This window comes from Chrysoperla carnea (assembly GCF_905475395.1).
Source record: "Chrysoperla carnea chromosome X unlocalized genomic scaffold, inChrCarn1.1 SUPER_X_unloc_139, whole genome shotgun sequence".
In the NCBI taxonomy this organism is placed as follows: Eukaryota; Metazoa; Arthropoda; class Insecta; order Neuroptera; family Chrysopidae; genus Chrysoperla; species Chrysoperla carnea.
Window position 1 is genome coordinate 5001 of NW_025408088.1, and position 7500 is coordinate 12500.

General features: G+C 28.1%; 3 non-coding genes across 3 annotated transcripts in view; all 3 read right to left on the bottom strand.

Annotated features, from left to right (window-relative positions):
- Positions 1 to 422, bottom strand: part of LOC123303795 — a 4577-nt gene extending 4155 nt beyond the window's left edge. Inside the window, exon 1 of the ribosomal RNA XR_006535881.1 lies at positions 1 to 422. This exon is cut by the window's left edge and continues 4155 nt beyond it. This is a non-coding gene — a ribosomal RNA (large subunit ribosomal RNA).
- Positions 423 to 1057: 635 nt separating this feature from the next.
- On the bottom strand, positions 1058 to 1212 carry LOC123303790. The gene has a single exon (XR_006535876.1). It is a non-coding gene; the product is annotated as a 5.8S ribosomal RNA (ribosomal RNA).
- Positions 1213 to 2165: 953 nt separating this feature from the next.
- LOC123303794 lies at positions 2166 to 4321 on the bottom strand. Its single transcript, XR_006535880.1, has one exon. It is a non-coding gene; the product is annotated as a small subunit ribosomal RNA (ribosomal RNA).
- Positions 4322 to 7500: the final 3179 nt, after the last annotated feature.

Below are 7500 nucleotides of genomic sequence, written 5' to 3' on the forward strand. Positions count from 1 at the left end.
GTACTCTTTAACTCTCTCTTCAAAGTTCTTTTCAACTTTCCCTCACGGTACTTGTTCGCTATCGGTCTCGTGGTAATATTTAGCCTTAGATGGAGTTTACCACCCACTTAGAGCTGCACTCTCAAGCAACCCGACTCTAAGGAAAGATTCACCTATCATCAATAATAATCACTACGGGCCTGGCACCCTCTATGGGTATATGGCCCCATTCAAGATGGACTTGGATGTATTATATAACAATAGGTTTATATTGAATCTTCCTAAACACTACATTCCCCAAGTGTCTGTTTATCAGCCACGGGGTTCAGTGCTGGGCTTATCCCTGTTCGCTCGCCGCTACTAAGGGAATCCTAGTTAGTTTCTTTTCCTCCGCTTAATAATATGCTTAAATTCAGCGGGTAATCTCACCTACTCTGAGGTCGTAAAAGTTTTTAGAAGTATTAAAACAAAAATTTTTTTTATATATTATGTTTTTGTTATATTTTATAAGTAAACAATTTTCTTAATTATTCATACTCAAATTTTTTTAATATTATTATATAATATTATTTTTATATTTATCTAAAGAGAAGAAAATAAAAAATAAATAATTATATATATTAATTTTTTTCGAGTATATTGAAAATTTTATTACAAATAAAATATTCCATAACAAAATATTAATATATAATATTTTTGTTTATTCTTCTTTATTTAATATTTTAAAAATATATTATTAATATCATTTATTATTAATATTATTATTAACATAAAGTTTTATAATATTATATATAAATGATAAAAAATAATATTGATATATTAATTTAAAAATGTCGACAAATAATAAAAAATATATAAATTTTAAATGCTATTAAAAACATTTTATATTTATTTTTTTCTTATATTTGGCGTAAAACATTCATATATAAATAATTTTACATTTCTTTTATAAAAATTTTATTTATCAATTTAATTAAATATGAAAAAATAAATTTTCTTTTTTAATTATTGATAAATTTCTTTTTCATAAAAAAAATTTTATGTAAAATAATCTTTTATTATATTAATATAATGTATACGACCCTCAGCCAGATGTGGTCCGGGAACAGTATCCAAGGACCGCAATGTGCGTTCGAAATGTCAATGTTCATGTGTCCTGCAGTTCACAAGTTGACGCGCAATTAGCTGCGTTCTTCATCGACCCACGAGCCAAGTGATCCACCGTCCAGGGTAATCTTTTTAAATTTTAAATGTAAGTATTATTATTAATAATAATCTTTATTTTTAATATAAAAAATAAAATTATTAATTTATATATCTTTATAAATTCTTTTAAAATAAAAAAATTTTTCTAGAATATAAATTATATATTTTATTTTAAATATATATATATATAAATTAAAGATATTATGGTATTAATAAATATATACATAACATTTTTGATATTTTTGTTAGTGCTAGCTAGATATAATAATTAATATTTGGTATATTTTATAGAAATGTATTTATTTTTTTTTTATAAATTATTTTCTACATAAAAATATATATAATATTAATATGGTACAAAACAAATGGGTTTGTTTTTTAACATAATAACTTTTAATAAAAAAAAAGAAATATCAAGACAAAACATAAAGAAATTTAAATTTGAAATAAATTTTATTCTTTAAAAAAATTTTATCTTGTGTTTTCTTTATTTTTATTATATAACATAGAAAAATAAAAATATAGATTATATCAATTATAATCTTATTTTATTTTTCTTAATAGAGATTATATACATATAAACAAATAATTTCAATATATTCTATTTTTAATTTCACTTTTTTATAAGAGAAATTATTTATAGATTTTATTAATAATTATTGTTTAATAATAATAATAATATTGAATATAAAAATATTTTATATGTAACAAATATATTATTAATATTTATATAATATTCTCTATATTATATGTATAGATATATTATGTGTATAAAAAAAGTTTGGCGTATTACTTTAATATGATATCATAACCAAAATAAATCTCTTTTAACACATAATTACTATTATATATTTTGAGAAAATTACATATTAATATGTTATTTTGTTAAAAAAAATATTTCTTATCAATAATATTTTTATTTTTTGGAATATTTAAAAACAATACAAAAAATATAAATAAATATATTTTATATATATCGTTAATGATCCTTCCGCAGGTTCACCTACGGAAACCTTGTTACGACTTTTACTTCCTCTAAATGATCAAGTTTGGTCATCTTCCCAGCAACATCGGCAATATCAGAAATATTGCCGCGTACCAGTCCGAAGACCTCACTAAATCATTCAATCGGTAGTAGCGACGGGCGGTGTGTACAAAGGGCAGGGACGTAATCAACGCGAGCTTATGACTCGCGCTTACTGGGAATTCCTCGTTCATGGGGAACAATTGCAAGCCCCAATCCCTAGCACGAAGGAGGTTCAGCGGGTTACCCGGACCTTTCGGCCTGGGAGGACACGCTGATTCCTTCAGTGTAGCGCGCGTGCGGCCCAGAACATCTAAGGGCATTACAGACCTGTTATTGCTCAATCTCGTGCGGCTAGAATGCCGCCTGTCCCTCTAAGAAGAATTATTTGTACGCCGGCAGTAAAAACCACATCAAAAAACTGCGTACCCATACACCATAACATATGCAACATAAAGCACAATATATACAAAATATAATCTTGATCGTTAAATCTCAAAAATACATGCATATATAAATACAATACATAACACACATGAAAATGAATGAAATGGGAAACAAACAGCCGATGGGCCTTGAGATGCCGGTAAAGTACGTCTATTTAGCAGGCTAGAGTCTCGTTCGTTATCGGAATTAACCAGACAAATCGCTCCACCAACTAAGAACGGCCATGCACCACCACCCACCGAATCAAGAAAGAGCTCTCAATCTGTCAATCCTTCCGGTGTCCGGGCCTGGTGAGGTTTCCCGTGTTGAGTCAAATTAAGCCGCAGGCTCCACTCCTGGTGGTGCCCTTCCGTCAATTCCTTTAAGTTTCAGCTTTGCAACCATACTTCCCCCGGAACCCAAAAGCTTTGGTTTCCCGGAAGCTGCCCGCCGAGTCATCGGAGGAACTTCGGCGGATCGCTAGCTGGCATCGTTTATGGTTAGAACTAGGGCGGTATCTGATCGCCTTCGAACCTCTAACTTTCGTTCTTGATCAATCAAAACATTTTTGGCAAATGCTTTCGCTTCTGTCCGTCTTGCGACGATCCAAGAATTTCACCTCTAACGTCGCAATACGAATGCCCCCATCTGTCCGTATTAATCATTACCTCGGAGTTCCGAAAACCAACAAAATAGAACCGAGGTCCTATTCCATTATTCCATGCACACAATATTCAGGCAAAATTTGAGCCTGCCTTAAGCACTCTAATTTGTTCAAAGTAAACGTACCGGCCCACCTCGACACTCAATTAAGAGCACCGCGACGGGATTGCAATTGGGGGCTGCCACCGCTCTTAACGGTTAAACACTTACGACAAATTACATAATAAAAATATATATAATGCATTAAATAAATAATAACACTAAAATATACTTTATACATAATCTGTACCACCCACCGGTAGGACGTCCCACATAACATGCTAGTTAAACAATGCGAGCATTGAACCAACAGTGTAGGACACAGATTCGACTACGAGCTTTTTAACCGCAACAACTTTAATATACGCTATTGGAGCTGGAATTACCGCGGCTGCTGGCACCAGACTTGCCCTCCAATGGATCCTCGTTAAAGGATTTAAAGTGTACTCATTCCGATTACGGGGCCTCGGATGAGTCCCGTATCGTTATTTTTCGTCACTACCTCCCCGTGCCGGGAGTGGGTAATTTGCGCGCCTGCTGCCTTCCTTGGATGTGGTAGCCGTTTCTCAGGCTCCCTCTCCGGAATCGAACCCTGATTCCCCGTTACCCGTTACAACCATGGTAGGCGCAGAACCTACCATCGACAGTTGATAAGGCAGACATTTGAAAGATGCGTCGCCGGTACGAGACCGTGCGATCAGCTTAAAGTTATTCAGAGTCACCAAATTAAACGATGCAAATTAAAATTTACACCGATTGGTTTTGATCTAATAAAAGCATTCCTTCCATCTCTGGTCGGAACTCTGTTTGCATGTATTAGCTCTAGAATTACCACAGTTATCCAAGTAAATGTGGGTACGATCTAAGGAACCATAACTGATATAATGAGCCTTTCGCGGTTTCACCTTAATTTGGCTTGTACTGAGACATGCATGGCTTAATCTTTGAGACAAGCATATGACTACTGGCAGGATCAACCAGGGAACTATTTGTATTTATAATATTAAATATATAATAATATACATGATATTTTTGTTTTCTTATTATAAGAAAAAAAATTTTCATACAATAATTATTAATATATAATAATATTATTACAATTTCATTTTAAATATCAGATGGTCTCACCCATTACTGATATAAATTTTTTTTTTTTTATATCTCTATTGTTTTAAAATTAATAGAAAAAACATATGAGATATATATATTATTATTAATTTTTTTTTTTTTCAAATATATATTTTATTATGTCATTTATATAATTTTTTTGCTTTTACAAAAAGAAATATATAACATGTTATTCATAATAAATATTATTGAATAAAAAAAAAAAAAAATAATTATGATTTTTGTCAGACCATCACCAAATGGGTCTTAAAATATTTCAAACATTTTCTCATACTCGTCGCTAGATTGAAAGCGTCATTTATTTTTTAATTTTATTTAAAAAGTTAATTTTAAATAAAAAACGTTATAATAACACTTAATATTCTCGCTTGGTATGAGGTGAGTCAATGTAATATTATTTATAAAAATAATTTTTATATAAATATTGTGTGCTCATATGGGAGTGTAAAGTTTAAAACTTATAACCCATGAACTTGCTTTGACAAAAAAATTTATATGTTATTCTATTTATAATCAATAATTTAATAAAAAAAAATTTTTTTTTAAATATTGATATAAAAAGATATACATATAGAGGTTTTTTTACAAAATTCTCATTAATTTTTTTACAAAAATAATAATACAATATTTAATATCAAAATAATCCAAACTGATTACCATCCAGACTATTATCAATATATATAAGATTGTATTATTATTCATTTCAATACATATTTATTAAAACTGAGATAAAATTTCATATATTAATAAATATGCATGTGTAAAAAAAAAAATTTTTATATAATAATTGAAAATGTTTTTGCTATTATTTTGTATACATACATTAAATAATTGATAACAATTTAATACAATGTACACCTAAAAAATAATAACAGCATATACATATTCGAAACATTACTAGCAAAAAAACCAAAATACAATATTAAATATCAAAATAAACCAAACTGATTACCATCCAGAATATTTTGAGTATATATATATATAATTTTGTATATTTTGCGTTCATGTTAATAAAATATATAAATGATACATATTTGAAAAGTGTTATTCTTCTTTCTGTTTTTTCGTAATATCATGGTGTCCATAGACATGCAAAAGCGTCATACCAAGCCATATACATACCTACACCACCTTTGTTGAATGATACACGAACAGTATGAAAATTAAACAACATATTCAATATCATTTTATATTATACTAAAATAAATGTTATTCTATTAAGAAAGTGTATATTTTTAAATTTGGCATTCATTACATAGTCAAAATACAATAATAATATAGATGATACATATACGATAATTGTTATTTTTCTTTCTGTTTTTTCGTGATATCATGGTGTCCATAGAATTGCAACGACGTCATACCAAGCCATATACAACTCTACACCACCTTTGTTGAATGATACACTTAGAGTATGAAAAATAAACAAATTATACTATATCATACTATATCATATATGTAAGACTGTTGAACATAATACCACAAAATACACTATTTCATATAGATATACATTCATTCTTGTCAACATAAAAGTACGTTATAAATGATACATATACAATAAGTTTTATTCCTCTTTCTGTTATTCCGTAATATCATAGTGTCCATAGAATTGCAACGACGTCATACCAAGCCATATACAACTCTACACCACCTTTGTTGAATGATACACGGACAGTATGAAAAATAAACAACCTATTCTATACCATTTAATATCATACTAAAACATGAAACAAATGTTATTCTATTAAAAAGTGTATTATTTTATTATATTTAGTATTCATTACACAGTCAACATACATAAATGATACATATACGATAAGTGTTATTCCTCTATCTGTGCATCCGTAATATCATAGTGTCCATAGAATTGCAACAACGTCATACCAAGCCATATACAACTCTACACCACCTTTGTTGAATGATACACGGACAGTATGAAAAATAAACAACTTATACTATACCATACTATATCATATGTGTGAGACTGCTGAACGTAATACCACTAATACACTGTTATACATAGATATACATTCATCTCATTAACTTACACGCACTATCCATCATATATATTAAAGACATTACACCCGGTGCTTCAAACTCAAAATATGATAATGTTTAAAATGGCTTTAAACATCATAAACTTTACAGAATAATCAAAATTTAAAGAAAAAAATTTTAAAAAAAAAATTTTTTTCAGCTAAAAATTTTTATTTTGGGACCAAAAAAATTTTTTTTTGCTTTTATCATATTTTATTAAATGAAATTTATGCATTATAATAAATTATTCAATAAACATTAATAATTATAATAAATTATTAAAAAATTTTTGGAATTAATGCAAATTTTTAGAAAAAAATGTATATTTTTTTTTTATATACAAATCGTACATGTTATATTGCGACAGGGTACCGGTATAATACATGTGATACATATGTAGATTTTCGAAAAAATTTTTATCCTTTTAAATGGTCCTAAATACTATATAAAGGTAAAATATATAGAATTTTTCGGGATTCATTAAAAAATTTTAGGGAAAAAATTTCATTTTATTTTATATACAAATCGTACATGTTATATTGCGACAGGGTACCGGTATAATACATGTGATACATATGTAGATTTTCGAAAAAATTTTATCCTTTTAAATAGTCCTAAATACTATATAAAGGTGAAATATATAGAATTTTTCGGGATTCATTAAAAAATTTTAGGGAAAAAATTTCATTTTATTTTATATACAAATCGTACATGTTATATTGCGACAGGGTACCGGTATAATACATGTGATACATATGTAGATTTTCGAAAAAAATTTTATCCTTTTAAATAGTCCTAAATACTATATAAAGGTAAAATATATAGAATTTTTCGGGATTCATTAAAAAATTTTAGGGAAAAAATTTCATTTTATTTTATATACAAATCGTACATGTTATATTGCGACAGGGTACCGGTATAATACATGTGATACATATGTAGATTTTCGAAAAAAATTTTATCCTTTTAAATAGTCCTAAATACTATATAAAGGTAAA